At 42.3% G+C, this 17,882-nt stretch overlaps 1 protein-coding gene across 9 annotated transcripts in view; it reads left to right on the top strand.

The window, feature by feature from the left end:
* Positions 1–17,882, top strand: part of LOC128693776 (uncharacterized) — a 204,135-nt gene that overhangs the window by 118,514 nt on the left and 67,739 nt on the right. For 8 of the 9 annotated variants that reach the window (XR_011392762.1, XM_053783629.2, XM_053783628.2 and 5 more), the window contains one exon: positions 7,579–7,646. The gene's annotated coding sequence lies outside the window, so the exon portion shown is untranslated. Of the gene's footprint in view, positions 1–7,578; positions 7,647–10,914; positions 11,051–17,882 lie in introns of those variants that run through there. The other variant, XM_053783630.2, reaches the window with a different exon arrangement.

The following is a 17,882-nucleotide window of genomic DNA, read 5'->3' as shown; positions in this document are numbered from 1 at the left end:
TTTTTTTTTTTTTTACACAGGGTTTGACAAGGTTAAGGATCCCTAGCTTTATTGACAGCTATTTACAGGTTAAGGATTCCTAACTTTATTGGCAAGCTAAGAGCTGTTACCTACATCAGCTCATTTGAAAGCATTTTTGTTATGAGACATACAAGTAGGGAACAGGATGAAGTTGGAGCCATCTGTGGGCCAGCATTTTCATTTGATCAACTGACGTTATCTCGTTGACATCATTATGCTGTACGAATGTGTTCCATACTCGAGTCATCCTGGGTATGTATGATCTCAGATGGAGTGATGTTCTGGAGAAGGGTACAGCCAGAGTGAAGTTGCTGCTTTCTGCCCGTCTTGTGGCATAAAAGCTTGTTTCACGCTGTCCTCGAAGTGGATCCAAGTGTGGTATTTTGACAATATTGGCCTTGTACATAACAGTAAGGCCACCCACATCCCTCCTATGTTGAAGGCTCTGCTGAAATGACAGATCTATCCAGGATGGGTCCAGGCGAGAGATGAGACGTCTTGCTCTGTTCTCTACTCTGTCAAGCAGTCGCAGATGAGAGGGGGGGCAGGCAAACCAAGAAAGTGGAGCATACTCAAGGTGTGAGCGTACTTGTGCCTCGTACAGGATCTTGCAACCCCTACTGTCAAGCAGATGCGAGATACGGCGAAGTGCTGTAAGCTTCCTGGCTGCCTTGTTTGCAAGATTTACAACATGGTTCTTCATGGTTAGTTTGGAGTCAAATTTCACCCCAAGGATATCAACTTCTTCTCCAGGTGCCAACATCGTCCCATTCATCCTTACTACTGCGCCAGCATTACCATCATGGTGCCTAGAGACGAACATCATTTGCGTTTTTTCAGGTGCAAATGTTACTTGCCATCTATTTCCCCAAGCTGATATAGCTCTCAGCTGGTGATTGATGTAGCTTAGAGCAGCTGGCATTTCTTCTCTTGGATAAGTGAATGTCAGTGTACAGTCGTCTGCATATGCATGTGATTCTGGGATGAGATGAAGAAGGTCGTTGAAGTAGACATTCCATAACAGTGGACCCAGCACACTTCCTTGTGGAACGCTTGCCCCAATAGGATGCCTTGCTGATTCCGTTCCATTGAGGACTACACTTAGAGATCTACCATGAAGGTAATCACTGAGGAGACATAGCGTAGAGCCTGCAATTCCCAGTGCTTGAAGTTTTGCTAAGAGGCCCTGGTGCCACACCCGGTCGAAAGCGCCAGCAATGTCCAGTGCTACCACACAGCTGACTTTGGATTCATCCAGTGACTGGTGCCACTTAGTGGAGAGGTTTAACAACAGATCAGCAGCAGAGTAACCTTTCCTGAAGCCATATTGACGATCACAAAGTAGTGAGTGGTAGTCAAAAAAAATCTGTCATTTGTCTTGAGATTATTGTCTCAAGGATCTTACCAGTGATTGACAGGAGTGACACTGGTCTGTAGTTGCTGATTTCTGCTCTGCTCTTCTTTTTGTGAACAGGGACTACATTTGCCTCTTTCCATGGAGAGGGCCATTTACACTGTACTAGGCAGTGCTGAAAGATGCGAGTTAGAGGTGCTGCTAGCTGGTCTGCACATCTTCTCAACAATCTTGGGCTCAACTTGTCTGGGCCCACAGCCTTTTCTTGGTCAAGTGATTTAAGAAGGAAATGCACCTCCTCCTGCCTTATTGTCACCACTGACAGCTTTGACACAGTTCTTGCAGCTAGCCAAGGAGGGTCCCTTGCTGGATCAGGAACTTGCATTTTGGTAGCAAAGTGTTCAGCAAAGAGGTCCGCCTTCTCTTGACTACTAGTAGAGGTGGTCCCATCCTGTCGATTTAGAGGTGGAATAAGTTCATCAGGCAGATAACCTTGTCTGTCCTTGACCAGGGACCACCAGGTTTTGGAGCCTACCCTACCTGATGCTAACTTTCTTTTAGTGTCCACCTCCCATTTAGTAATGGCCCACTTTTGAACATCACCCATATGCCTACAGGCTTGCATGTGCAAGTTCCTGTTATAGGTGGTAGGATGTCTCTTATACCTTCGCCATGCTTTGTACTTAGCAGTAGCAGCCTCTCTACAACGAAAGCCAAACCAAGGCTGATCTGTAGGCTTTGTCACATATTGCCGGTGAGGAATGTGTTCTTGTTGCAGATTAAGGATGTGTCCAGTGAAGGCTTTCACTTGGTTGTCAACATCCCCCTGGAGAAGAGCATTCCAGTCGGTGGTGGCGAGCTCAGAGCAAAGGGCTGGCCAATTACCTCTTTCCCATAGCCAGGTTGTGCGTGTGGACTCCTCACCTCGTTCTGTTGGGATCTTAAGTGTGGTAAAAACAGCCTTGTGGTCAGACGATCCAACGTAGCCGAGGGGTTGACAAGTGACTATGCCTTCTGCCAGATCACTCACTACTGGGTCAAGGGAGGAGCCAGAGATATGAGTAGGGAAATCAACAAAGTTTCTCATGTCAAACACTGCAAGAAGGTCATCAAAGTCCCTCTGTATAAGGTGCTGGTTGAGGTCACCAACAATTATAATATGTTGACAGTTGTGTTGTAGCAGAAGGGAGTCAATATTTTCCATTAGGAAGTTGATAGGGTCTGCATGTTGCCACTGAGGTCTGTACATTGCACATGCTAGTACAGAGGTACTAGTGTTTATACAGAGCTTGAAGAACATCATTTCAAGATGTGTAGGGGTGGCAACATCTATGTGCTGGGCATGAACACTTTTAGAGAAGCACACAGCAACACCACCTCCTTGCCCTTGCCTGTCTCTTCTCATCCATGAGGTGTAGCCAGCAATTCTTGCAAAATTTTCTGGAGTCCTGTCATCCAAAAATGTTTCAACAACAGCTATCATGTCGGGACGTCGAGTGTTCACAAAGCTATGTGTGAGCTCTCCAACATTAGTAATGAAACCTCTAATGTTGGCCGACAGGATGCTGATAGACTGGCTCCTCATGATGAAGTGGTCAGCTTGAGGTGGTGGGTGTGTAGGGAATGTAAGGTGCCTGCCCTTGAGAGAGGTAGGGTACTGAGGCAGCTGCAGGGATGTAGGTCTGTGGTCTTGTATAAGGCCCAATCCCACCTGATGGGCTGGGATAGGAGTAGCTAAGTGGGTGACGTGTGAGAGTGTTTACCAATTCAGAGATCCTGCTGGTTTGTTCTGAGAACAGGTCTCTAAACAGGTGGCCCTGTCTGTCAAGTTCCTTTTTCTTCCGACACTGGTCCTCCTTATGTCCTTTCTTGTAGCAGTAGTTACACCTGGTATCTCGCAGGCAGTTGTTGGCAGAGTGCCCCTTCCGGTGACAGCGAGAGCACAGCCTAGGTGCCTGGGAGGGTGGACTAGGATTTGTTGTACCTCCTGTGTTTCGCAGATTTGTCCTCGGATTCTGCCGCTGGAACTGTGTTAGTGGAGGGTGAGACGGCTGTAGATGTCTTCCTCCACCACGTCCTCCTCCACGTCCTCTACCCCGCCCTCTACCAGTTCTGACAGATGTGTCCCTGCTGTTCGTACTTCGGCGTAGCAGGTGATCAGGTGCAGTGATAGTTCCCAGATCACTAACTGCACCGTTCTCTGGTGGAGAAACTCCTGGCTCAGAGCTTGCTGTCGAAGCACTACTACCAGATTCTAGAATAGTATCGGTATTCTCATTCTCTCTCTCTCTCTCTCTCTCTCTCTCACTCACTCACTCACTCACTCACTCACTCACTCACTCACTCACTCACTCACACACACACACACACACACACACACACACACACACACACTGCTTTATTTGCAATGGTTGTTGGTGCTGCTGCTAGTAGTTGTATTGACACTGCTGCTGTTGTTGCTTGTACTGGTATTGACACTGCTGCTGTTGTTGCTAGTACTGATACTGCTACTGTTTTAATGGAGTAGTAGCACTTGCAGTTTTGGTTGCATTGGGTATTATTTCTGTGATTTGTGAGTTTTTTTTGTTTTTTTTTGCATGCGTGAGCGTGTTTGATAGTGAATGGAGACAAATGGTTTTTAATACTTGACGTGCTGTTGGAGTGTGAGCAAAGTAACATTTATGAAGGGATTCAGGGAAACCGGCAGGCCGAACTTGAGTCCTGGAGATGGGAAGTACAGTGCCTGCACTCTGAAGGAGGGGTGTTAATGTTGCAGTTTAAAAACTGTAGTGTAAAGCACCCTTCTGGCAAGACAGTGATGGAGTGAATGATGGTGAAAGTTTTTCTTTTTCGGGCCACCCTGCCTTGGTGGGAATCGGCCAGTGTGATAATAATAATAGTGTTATAGTTGAATGTCCTTGGGTAAGTTTAAATGCTTTCGATAAGGTCTCCTAGCCCTTGTTGAATATATATTGTTCATATAAACAGGATTTATTCGCTTGACGTTTTGATCTAGGTCACTCGGCGCTTGAAACCCGCCTGCTCATCATTATCCTTCCTGGTAACCGAGCCTGCATACAATATACTAGAAAAGAACTTTATCAATGATTATATAGAATGAGCACAACTTTCTCGAATTGAAACAAGATTGATGTGCCAATTCAGGACATTTATTAAAGGAACCGTTTCCCCACGGGTGGCTTCATCAGTCATATTGATAAAACGTGTCTTTTTCCACATTAAATCTAGGATTATATTTGTTTTTTTTATTACTTCCCCACTGCACTATCTGATTGACTTCAAATTAGGTTCTCTCCGGTCTTTTTCCTTATTTATTTGTAGTTTCAATATAATTATTTTTTGTTTCCTATATGCACTATTCGCATTAACATTATCACGTTCAAGGCATATGGAAACTTTGCTTCCTAGTTCTGTTTCATCAGTAAATTGTTATAGCACAACTCGCTATCACTGGCATTTATGTATATCAAAATATATCCGGTCCCCAGACTGCTCTATCTGGCTCGCCTAGCTCTTCTGATGCATTTCCCTAGAAAGTTACCATCTGTTTGCGTCTAGATAACTTTCATTGCATTTTTGTAGGCAGCACGTCCGTCGGAACTAAGTGCATTTACTTTAAAAGAAGTGATAGTAAAAACTGATAATTGTCGCCAGTGACGATGGAGTTGGTATCTTGTTTCCTCATGAATTTCCTTCAGTGGAAAGCGAAAAGTTCCTTGATGCAAATGAGTTTTTAATGCAAGAAATTGAAACCACTCCCATTCTTTGGATACAATCTATTTGACTTCCATTACTCCAGGCGATGTATGGTTCTACGGATTCAGCATTTTTTTCATGAATGTAATATAACCATAATTCAAGTCTGTTTCTACTATAATGGGACCAATAAATGAGAGAAAATGCCATGAAGCCCTCTATGATTTGCTCAACGGTTTTCACAGTATATGGTTCTTGAATACATTTAACATGACTAATGAACACCCATACTCTTCTTAAAATTGTATGTAATTTTTTTTTAATAGAGCAGTATAAGCAACAGTGTGCATGCAGTTTTATATTGGATATTTGCTTTTATTTTAGTTTTCCCACCCTTTGTTAGTCATGTCTTGCAATGGTATTTGAACATTTTCAGGTAAGTTGAATCTGTCATAGGTCTTCTTAATATAATTTGAAATCTCTCGCAAAAACATTCTTACCTTGATTTGGATGTTCTCTATGGCCGACTGTCAAAATCATCAAGCAGCAGTCTCTTGGACCTTCTTCATCTTCAGCTTCAGTCCTTTCCACCGGATTCCATTCAATGTAGCAGGTATCATCATTGTTGCAAGTGGTCTCTTCTATGTTCTAGAGATGACCCTTGCACTCCTCTCTAAGCCAATGAATTTATTTTCAATGGCTAAGTCCCGCCTTAATCTGAACGTACTCAAAGTTGCTCCAAGTTCAGAGAAGACATCCTTAGAATCTCAGCAGACCAAGAACAGATAATAAGCTAAGGTCTTCACTGCACACTGGTCATCTCACACCGTTAGTGTGTTTGTGTTGCACGCCGTTAGCGTATTTTTATTCTTTGAGGTGAAGCAGGGGCTGTAGAGCGTGTGCTGCACTTGTATTGTTTGCTATGACCGTCACACGTCCCTCCCTTATTATCCGAAGGCTGTTTAAATTGCTTGAGATTGGAGACTTTTGGAGAATGGAAAGATTGTTGAAGGTTGTAGCGTTTATGTTGGATTGTTGAAGGTTGCAGATTATTTGAAGCTGGAGACTGTTAAAGATTGGAGACCTCTGGAAAGTGTTGAAGTTTATAGAAAGTATTGAAAAAAATATGATCACGAATAATATTTTATTTTCTTGTAAATTATGGTGTTGTAGATTGGTAGTACTAGCCAGAAGAGTGAATGAATTATAGATTACAGTAACTACGGGCAGTGGTAGAGTTCGGGCAGCTTGTAGGGTGTGAGATGGGTGTGCCGGAGCTTGGAGAGTGTGCCTGAACTTAGTATGTGGAAATTTGAGGTTGTGACGAATTTGGAGGATATAGGTAGTATTCTCATGTATACTCCTCGACTCGTCATGGTTTTCCACCCATACTACAACGCTCCACTCACTCCTACCACGCCTCAACAGCCCTTTATCGCTCTTCACCACAATGGCTACCATGTATATCCCTGTTCATTCATACTCCAGTATATATATATACAAGCCTACCACCCACCTTTCTTCTGAACTATAATCTACCATCAGTATAGCATGTCCACGGAAAAGCAGGCCCGGTAAGCCCTAAAGACGGGTAGCAGGTTATACAATTACACGAGTACGTTTTACCACACACTGAAGACTGAGAATAGGGCACACTTGCCTCACTCACAGCCAACTGCTTGCAATTACTCCTGCTCCTCTCTTATTTGTGGCTTTCCGCGGACTGCAGAAATACTTAACAGTTTAATAATGCTTTTGTATGTTTCATTTATAGTGGGGATTTCATGACCGTCAAGGTACCTGTCGCATCCTCGGGGATATTTTATAATTTTTAAAAATGTTTATTAGCTGATGCAGTATATTTGAACAAAGAATAAGAGCAAACTTGTATCTTTTTTAGTGAATTTGTGACTGGGATTTTCATTTTGATACCTTTTGTACTTTATATTTACCTTTCTTTTTTTTTTTTTCTTTTTTTTTGTCGTAATGAATTGCAAGCTTTGTAGCATATTTTTTTTTCAAATGCTTAGATTAAAGGTTTTTGGGTACAGTGTTTTTGTTGGTCCCTAAATTTAGTTCCTTGCAATTTGATAGCATTAACGAAATTAAACAGCATAAAATACATTATCAGGTTAGTGCTCGGTTAAAATTTATGAGGATAGTTTTTTTAGTTATCCTGTTATTTGTATCAGTTTACGTTATGTTTTAAAATTCATTTCTTTGTAGATTATGCATTTTTTATAACAGTAATGAGTTGAATGTAAATGTTTTCCCTTCAAATAATGTTTTCCCTGAATGTAATGTTTTTTCCCTGCAAGTAATGTTTGTTTTCCCAGCACGTAATGTTTGTTTTCCTGCAAGTAATGTTTTTCCCTGCAAGTAATGTTTTTCCCAGCAAGTAATGTTTTTCCCAGCAAGTAATGTTTTCCCTGTAAGTAATGTGTTCATAACGTTGGGTAAATCATACATCTCTCCCTCCCTAACAGAGCGTCCTACCAAGCAGACCAAGAAACACTCCCAGATGCTAGCCTAAAGCCGACCCACTGCCTACAAAGTAAGTCGTAAACCATTAATTATTTTCTCCTTTCTTTCTACTTTTTCTTTTCCCTTATTTTGCCAGCGTTAGGAGGATAAATCAGCATTATGTACTTATATAAATATACTCTGGGGGAGCTATGTTTTTTATAATCTTTCTTTAGCTCGGGTTTACGGCACGACTATGACTTGTTTTCATGTTTTGACTCGCGAAATCGTAATTATACGATTGCAAACAAATCATACCACGGGCGGGGATAGAACCCGCGATCAGAGAGTCTCAAAACTCCAGACTGTCGCGTTAGCCCCTGGACCAGCTAGCCACAATAAGATTCGTCCAACTAGGTATATTTCTACACCATAGGAAGGTTATCATAGGCACCACTGTGACCACAAATGCGACGGTCTGGAGTTTTAAGACTCTCTGATCGCTGGTTCTATCCCCGCCCGTGGTATGTTTTTTTTTTTTCATGTTTTAAAGCCGCTGATGAACGTCTTATTAGGTACACTCTAATAAATTTCTAATAATGATAGGGTTAGGATATAACCACAATATTGGAAATCAGAGACCTGAGACTGTGAGCTCTGAGATAGCACTCTTCTACAATTACTTATATTCACGGGCACTGAACTCCAACGGTTTTACCATATTTGCATATTAACAGTGAATGGAATTTTCAACATTTACGACTTTCGCACTGCTTCCTGTTTGTTTTCTGCCGTCCCACCTGAAGACTATTTACATCTTGATAATTTTGAGTTTCAGCTTTAATCTGTGTCCACTAGCACAGGTCTCATTCCTGTTAAACAGTCCGTCGGGTATGACTAGTTAATTGTCCAAGTCGGACCGATTCATCATAAGTTTCCTCTATGTACGGGTTATATTTGTGTATAGTCTATCGACATTGACCTCATCATAACCTATGATTATGGTCCTGTCATGTCTGTTCTCTCATGCCTCTAGTGTTGGCGATGTTCAGCTGTTTAAATATTCATAATTCAAATTCTTTACCTCAGGGACTAGGCCGGTAGGAAACTTTTCAACCATTTCGAATTTTCTTGCATGCTGTGGAACTGCACATTCCATGCTGGTGTTTCATGTTCCAGTACTGGTATCACGTAGCTGGTCTATGTTGCCATGAAGTCTTTCATGAATTTTTTGAAGAGTATTATTGCATTATACTGAAAACGGTACCATGTTTATAAGATCTCCGGGATAAAATTGTGATTTTATTCTTGAATCCTTCTGCCTTTCTACCACAAGCAGAGTTTTCCTACTTGGTTGATACTGCACTGCCAGGTATTTGTTCTTTCCCAATCTCAGGGTTGAATTATATCAGCTATTTTAATCACAGATCTCTCGTTATAAAAAAAATAATGTATGCGTATATGCGTATTCATTGCAAAGAAATTTGATTCAGTACAAATGAAATTGGTATAGGTACTCATAAATATTACAGTCTTGCATTGTCTTACAATCCTCTTCCGTCTTTGTTTTCTACATGACACTTGCACTGAACACGAACATGAGTGTGGGCATCGATCCATGTTAGGGAACAGTTTATGCATGGTTTGGTAGTTACGTGGCAGTTGGGAGAAAAGCTTTCATGAGTCAGTATCTGTTTCCGTGAAGATTCTCTCCACTCTGTGGCTGTATCATCCTTCCTTCCCTCCTTCCCTTTCCTCCCGTTTCTTCCCCTTCCTCTCCCATCCTTTCCTTCCTCCTCTTCATCCTCGTTTATCTCCTTCTTTTTTTCTGTCTAGCCTTCCCAATTCCTCTCCTTGTTTCCTTTTTCATTTCATTCTTTAATGTAATCATAGACAAGAGCGAAGCACTTTAGGAAATTACAGTGCGCATCTTCGTTTTAGTTACATAATAAGAGAACAACAGTTAGTGTGTGTGAGAGGTGAGTGTAGGTGTAACAGTGACACACACACTGTGGGTGTGTTGGTGCAGTACAAAGTGTTGGTGCGACGATGTCTTTTACACATGTATGTGTGACAATCAGGCCCTGATCCACCGGGAGGCCTGGTCGTGGACCGGGCCTCGGGGGCGTTGATCCCCAGAATACCCTCCAGGTAGACTCCAGGACTCATTTACCAAGTGTAAGTGTAACGGTGCAGTTCACAGAGAGTATGACTGATAGTGGTTGTGTTCCTTGTGGAGATTAGTGGTGGTGGTGGAGGTGATGGTGGGGATATGGCAAAGACTGTTGGTGAGAGTGGCTGTGGATGCGTGGATGTTGTGGTGAAGAATGGCAGTGATGGTAACAAAGACAGATGATCATGGTGGAAACAGGTGTTTGTGATGGTGACGGTGGAGACGGGTGTTGCCTGCCATTGCGTCACCACCGACTAGGTTTATAAACAACGCTTCCCTCCTTCCTCCCTCGTGCTTGCTACACTTCCTTTCCTTTAAGGAGAGTACCGTGGTGCAAGGACTCTTCCTTCGATTTACCACTGATGGATTCCAAGAGTTTTTCTCCTCCCGCATCTCTGCTCTGGTTACGTTCTATTCCCGTAGACGTTGTAGATCCCCTAAGAGCTTTACACCTCCCCCTTGAAAATAAATTCACTTTTCCACCTGCATTCCATTCTTTTTCATGTGAAGTCCCAGTCTGATTCTCAAGCCCGGCGAAACGTATACGTTCGAACTTATGAACACCTATAAAATGCTTGACCCCCCACCCTCCCATGATACAGTAAAAGTATGCATCTGAGTGTTAGTTTAAACTCACTGGTAATGTAAACGCTTCTGGCCTAAGCACACCTGGTAGTCTAAACGCTATCGGTTTAAACGCACTGTTGATCTATCTTAAATAAACTTTAAACCAGTCTTATGTCTTAAACACCACTATATCTTCACTACCGGAAGTTTCGGCTCTTCTTTCAAGGTTTGTCTTCTCTCCCCCCCTCAAGGAAGGTTCCTTGATGTTGGTGAGGGGCTCTTGATTTAGAGAATTGGATCTGTGCTCCAGTTCCCCGAATTAAGCCTGAATGCCTTCCACATCCCCCCCCCCCAGGCGCTGTATAATCCTCCGGGTTTAGCGCTTCCCCCTTGATTATAATAATAATGTCTTCTCTCCCTTAAATGTTATATATTAAAGATTATACAATATACAAATTACGGTATATTAGAGATTAAAAAGCAATCTATAATATTCCTGCTTAAAATACAATAGGGCACAATGATAATACGGAGAGGTGGTACATGGCGTGTGTTCAAACCACGTTCACCTGTGTAGCTTGTGGTGGTGCGTAGTTACTTCTGATGAAACTTTCTCTCGTATGGAGGGCTCAGAGGTTGCTGTCGTGGTTTCCTGTGTTGGGAAAACAGTGGCGCGGTCGATGTTATATTGTGATGGTGTTGGTGGTGGTCGTCCTGGCATCGTGATGGTACTGGAGCTAGCTTCGTGATGGTTGGTGAGTTAATTGTGGTGATTTGCTTACTGTTGTGTCTTAAATCAGTTAACAAAACTGTGGTAAGGGTTTCAATATTGTAAGGGCACTGTTAGTAAAACTGTTATAATTCTGATTGCTTTGTAGCTCTGTTGTTAGCAAAATTTTGCTAACAACTGCTATCAACAACTGCTATCAACGCAGCATCAAGGGGAGGGCTCCCTTGATTCCGCTGACGTTTTGATCCAAGGGATCAGAGCCACTAAACCCATAAAGAGCGTAAGTAACACAGAAGTGGGGAGAAAGCTACAAATATACAACACAACACTGTACCTGGACAACGTTTTGTTCTTGAGAAAGCTCTGAGAGGGAAACTTTGTACATGCACACATTCCTTCCTCTAGCTTGGAACAAACATGATTATCTCTTGTTTTCCATGGGATACATGACCCCCTATGAGTTTAGTGCTTTCTCATGATAAGAGTAAAAATAATAATGATAATGTAAGGGTTGCAGTGTTGTGGCGAGAGTTGCAGTGTTGTGACGAGAGTGGCAGTGTTGCAATGAGAGTGTGTGCTGCAACGAGAGTGGCAGTGTTGTGACGAGAGTGACAGTGGTGGTGGCACTGAAGCTTAGAATTCTAGATAGTGAGTGCATGTGGTAGTCACTCATCACATGTACACTCACACAGTGAGTGTACATGTCTCCCACACCTCCCAACCTGCTGTTACACCACCATTACACCCCTCCACTGCTCCTGTCGACCCTCAGTCACCTGCTATCACCATTGTAGACTCGCCAAATAAATCCACTTCAGAAGAAGATAGTGACGACTCCAGTACACTTTCATGGGGAAAACTTTACCTTCTACACTTCTCCATCGAATAATGACACCATGACCTGCACCGGCTCTAGAAAGGCCTCGGTGCTGGAACAGTCAAGTTTCAAGCCTAAACTAAACCACCTCTCCAGAAGTAGCTTCAAAAAGTTTGAAAATGGCTCCACTGCAAACCTGCCTCCTCAATTACTCCTATAACTCCCATTTGTGTGATGCCCTCTGATATTCCTACCTGCCTGCCTTCTCCTGCGACCTTGAAACTGCCAGCTTCTCAAGACTCAAGACCTCAACTACCATGCGACCAATGCATTCACAGCTTGCTCTTCTTTTTTTCTCCAAGTTGGTCCCACGAGCGCCTAGCAGCTGAGTTAAGCCCTGGCTCTTTTTCTTCGACTGTGTACACTTCTCTCCACAGCTATTCTTCGCCTATCCCGTCTTCCCTGCTCACCCCACATGGGGGTCTTACCAAAGCTCTCTTGATAGAGCGGTGGCTATCATGTTTTTAGGCTCTTGATATCAAGAAGGGGTTTTGACCCAAGAAATTAGTTATCCTTCCCTCCCTTGGATCAGTTCTGAATGCCTCCCATTCCTCAGTCTCTGTATGACTTCTACATGTTTAATACTTCACCGTGATTATAATAAAAACAAATTGACAATTGCTGAAGTAATTTGGATAGTGAACATAAAAATTATTTTTTTTATCAACTATCAGATTTTGACAGAAAGGGAGAAACTCGTTTGAGAAGAAATAACAAGGCTTCTAAACACAACACGGGTTACAGATAATCAAGTGGATAAGCATCCGCTAGCCTACCGGAACTAGGTTTTCACCCCCCTCCCCCAACCTCCCCGATCAGTATTTAGAAAATTCTGTAAATAGTCGGAGTTGGGAATTCCAATGAGAAGAACATCATTGATAAAGCAAACGGGAAATACTGAAAGGTGGAGGGATATATTAGTAGTCACCCACTTTTCTTGTAATTTGTCATTGAAACCATCTAGAAAAGCAATATAGTTGACTTTGGTTTAACTAAGAAATTTTATTATGTAATGCTAAAGTTGGGATTTATTTAAAAACGAGCAAACCATAGAAAATTTTTAAACTATTTGTTGAACTAAAAGAGAGAAACTACTAATGTTGCACATTTTCATATAACAAAAATAACTAAACCAATGTATCAATTGCGGTAAATGGATTGTGAAATTTTGGTTGCATGAGATAAAGAATTACTAAATAGGTACACTGCAACGCTTGTATAAGTAAAAGACGCTCAGGAAATAAAAATGAATATAGGCTTTCATATATTCCAGTAACAAAATTTCTTATGGATTATCAACTGAGAAAGGATTATCTAACAACTTTGCATAAATTTAACAAGACGGTCACTAAAGAAATAAGGAAGATATATATATGAAGACACGGGGAGAAGCTTTTGGACTCATCCTCAATCCCTCCAAGCATGATTATTATTATAATCAAGGGGGAAGCGCTAAATCCAAGCATGAAATCATCACAACGAACCAGGAAATAATCAGAGCTGTGCGAACAATCCTCCCTGAAGTCTCTACAACCACTCCATCCAACAGCACTCTCTTGGGAGCACCGCTGGGTCATCAGGCCATCGACATGGTCCTCAAGGACAAACTGAATGACCTGAAGAGAATGGAGGAGAGAATAAGCTATCGTGATGCCCATGATGCTCCGTATCTCCTCAAAAGGTGTCTTACTCTGCCAAGACTCACTTCCAGAGGTGCACATCCTCTTTTGACAACCCAACACTAAACGAATATGACTCACTCCTGAGATCAATCTATAAAAAGGCACTGAATCTGTCACTGGAAGATCAGCAATGGGATCAGGCAACCCTCCCAGTCCGACTGGGAGGTAAAGCAACGCAGGTAGCTTTACCTGCATTTCTGTCTTCGTGTTTGGCTTCCAGTGGATTAGTCAAGGAGACTGACCCTGAGCGCTTGAGAAGTGCGGTAAGAGCTCAAGACCCCAGGTTCTTTGAAGCAGCCGTGGGGTGGGACACCCTTGCCGACTCCTCCAGTAGACCGGCTCCCAAAGAGCACAAACAGTCCCACTGGGACAAACCGATCATGGAAAAAATCGCCAACATAATGCTCATCAACACTTCAGGAAAGGACAAAGCTCGTCTCCTATCGGCAGAGGCACCACATTCAGGAGATTTCCTTCTAGCTGTTCCCATTTCCTCCTTGGGATACTCGACTCGAACCACGGGCCATTCGGATTGGTGTTCTTCGCTGCGAAGGCTTACTCAGCCCTGTAACAACTTCAGACAGTATTACCAAGGCTGGCTCCTCCTCGAGAAAATGAATAGAAAAAGAAATAATTCACAAAGATAAACACTTCATTATTTATTAAAGCAAACATAAAACAGTGAAACATGAAAGGTATATCCTATTTGAAAGAAAAATGAAAAATGAAATGAAAAAAATGACATTTGAACTCAATGCTAATATATATATAGATATAGTGATACTGGGGTGTCTGGTGTTGGTGACACTGCAAGTTGCTGAAATCGTAGCTGTGGCTGATGTAAGGGAAGGGGGGGGTCGCAGGTGTTGGTGACAACCCACCGGCTCGTTCTTCAGAGTCTGTAGCTGTGAATAATTAATCCAGATGACAGGAAAGCAGGTTCGTTACCACTGCTATGATGAGGGCTTATGTCCTGCGTCAGAGTACATAACAGGTAAGTAGATACAACATGGGACGTCTCTGGACGTTAGTCCGTCTCCTTCAATTCTTCTCGTTGGTTGGCAGGTGACCCAATCTGTCATTCCAAGCTGGAAAGAGAGACAGGTTACCCACTGCTTAAGAAATCACTCTCCATGATAAGTACAATACCTAAAAGACGTGGTGATTATTAAGACATTTAACATAAAGCAAGACTGAAAGGACTAAGTTTATTATTGGTCAAAAGTGAAGCTTTCAACCAATAAGTCCACTAGAATATGAGCAGGCTAGTACTTACAGTAGTGCTGGGAGCTGTGAGTCGAGTGATTACTGTTTGACCGGAGCCCCACACGTCACCTTTCGGGGGGGGGGAGAAAGGGGGGGGATAGCGGGAGCTAGACTTACCCTACCTTAACAAGCAGCCGGCAATCAAACTATCACTTTCGGGATGGGGGAAAAAGGGAGGGGGCTAGCGGGAGCTAGACTCACCCTACCTTAACCAGTAGCCGGCAATCAAACTATTGTTACCATATACTTGTTCGTTACTCCTATCTGTTGAACTTTTCCCTCACACTCCCCCATACCAAGACTTATAGTCAAGGAGTATAAGAAGAATAGGCGAGGAAAAAGTTCTAAAATGTGGAAGTCGCGTAAGGCAACAAATCTTCTACTGACTGTCATGACTTAACCAGTCAGAGAAATAATTGGATGAACCATTGATATACACAATATGGAACTTAAAAGCTTGGAGAGCCAATGTCCACCTCAAGAGGCGTCTGTTCGTCTCCTTAAAAGTTTCTAGGTATATCAAAGGTTTGTGATCCGTTTCTAAAATGAATTTTTTTTCCCAGTAAATAAAATATAAGCTTGGAGATACCCCACACAAGGGCCAAACATTCCTTTTCTATGGTGGAGTATCTCGTTTCTGCGTGAAGGAAGTTTTAGATTTAATAAATATACAGGAACTAGGAGTGTGTATTATCTGCAGTAAGCACCTGACACGTATTGCAAGAACTATACTTCTTTGTAACCTGAGAGTACATGCTTGGCCAAAAATAAGTGTACTTGAGCTTATGCCTTGTCTTACGATGGGCCAAGTGTTTGGTCACTGGCAAATCATGAGCCATTTGAAGAACAGTCTCTCGACATGGTTTAGGAACAAGTAGGGAATAATCTATCACTGAAGAATGAGATTTAAAGACAGATTTATGTAGGATACCATTAATATATTCAAACTTATGAGATACGTATCTCCCATGGATAACTTTGTTGTTAAAAGCTTGATTATGATAATCCCGAAGTGAAGGGCAATCACGCTGTAAATTGACAAAGTCATCCTTGGACATAAAATCTGGGGAAATAAAAGGACTTATGGTGGGAGAAGAGAAGGTAGGAGGAGCCGGGGTTATGGTCTGAGTCCTAGTCAAGACATTGAGAGTGCCGGAGGCAATACCCTTACTTTCACCCGACGAGTGGACAGGTGATCCTGCTACATCACTATCGAGAGCAGTGTCATCTGTTTCCACCCCCAAATGAACAGTACAAGACAATGCAGCTTCCGGTGTGGAATTGTTAAGGGAATTAATTAACTTGCAAGGAAGAGGAGCTGGAAAACTTCGATCCACGGGTGGTGACGAAAGATCCGCCTCTGAAGGAAGAACGGCACCTTTAATGTTACCCACTATTATAGAACAAGTAATTGGGGCTAGTACCGCATTATTCCAACCAGTGAGCCATTTAGTTTTCAAGTAACGTATTGTAGGGAAAGTATTTTCACGACCCAAGTAATCTGAAAGAATAGAGGACACACGAGAGGTTTTAAAGTAAGGGAACAGTTTGTCCGAAATTACGATGCACTTACATCCAGTGTCAGGTAATATGTCTGAGACTTTTATACCATTAACTGCTCCCGAACAGAAGGGTGCTTGGTCATTACCGTCAACAAAACGTCTACCAACTTCCTCTATTTTTTTGGAAGGGCAATCTGGACGTTTGTCCGATACCACCACACCGATGACATGTTGGTATAATAGCTGGTGAATTTTTTTCTACTGTAGGCTTCTTAATCTTTGGTTCAGGTGAACCATTGCCCTTAAGGTTTGATCCCTTTGGGTCTTCATAGGATTTGTGAGCCTCAGCATACAAGTCAGCGGCCTCAGCAACTTCATCAGCTTAAATCAGGTTACGTTCTCTGAATGTTCGTATCTGGTGAGGAAGAGCTGTCAGGAACTGGTCAGCAACCATGAAGTCTCTAAGAGATTCATAATTGTGATCAATTCCTGAACTCTCTATCCAAAAGTCGAACAAACGAAAGAGTGTTACCTGTAACTGCTGAAAGTTTTGGCCAAGCTGTAAGGTGGCATACCTGAAATCTTTCCTGTAAGAATCTGTGGTTTTTTGATATGCTTTAAGGATTGCCTTCTTCAGTATGTTATAATTACATGATATCCTGCGACAAAGTAGCATAGATATTCAAAGCTGTACCAGAAAATAACATTCTTAACCTGGTAGCCCAGGTGTCAGCAGGCCATTCACAGAGGGTAGCGGTATTTTCAAACCTGATAATGTGTTGGAATATGTGTCCTAGCTGCATGATGTTCAATTACTCCTTCTAATTGTTGTTGTGTAAGAGTTAACTTTTTATTCTCTAATTCAAGGCGGGCTTTTTCGAGCTCGCGATCTTTTTCTCTCTCTTAATTCATGTTCTCTAGCTCTCTCCTCACATTCTCTAGCTCTCTCCTCACGTTCTCTAGCTCTCTCCTCACGATCAAGTCTATCATGCTCCTTTTTGTCTTCTCTCTCTCTTTCTAACTGTCTATCTTGGTTTTCTCTTTCAATTCTCTCTCTCTCCATTTTCTCCTGTCTTTCAAGGTTCTCTTTCTCCTTTTTCTCTTCTATTTCGATTCTCTCTCTCCTTTTCCTCTTCTCTTTCAATTCTCTCTCTCTCTCTCTCCTTTTCCTCCTGTCTTTCCCTTTCTAACTGTCTCTCTTCTCTCAATTCTTTCTCTTTCGAGTCTTTCCTGAATCTTAGCACTAATGAAAGATTCTAAATTTTTCCCTGTTATTCCTAACTTACTTCCAGCATTCATCCAAAACTGGTATTCCTCCATACTTGCAAGAATAACTTAAACTTTCAGGGGAAATGAAACGGGTATTAAAGAAAACAGAGGGTTCAATTCCTGCTCCGCTCAAACTGTAAATAAACAAGAGGGCTCGATCCCTGCTTCAATTAAACAATATGTATTAATGAAAACGAAGGGTTCTATGCCTGCTCCGAGCAAACAGTAAGTAGAATGGGGTCCATTGACCATCCAATCTTC

Source organism: Cherax quadricarinatus, chromosome 34, assembly GCF_038502225.1.
Source record: "Cherax quadricarinatus isolate ZL_2023a chromosome 34, ASM3850222v1, whole genome shotgun sequence".
NCBI lineage: Eukaryota > Metazoa > Arthropoda > Malacostraca > Decapoda > Parastacidae > Cherax > Cherax quadricarinatus.
The sequence above is the reverse complement of the archived record's forward strand: the minus strand, read 5'-3'. Positions and strand labels throughout refer to the sequence as shown.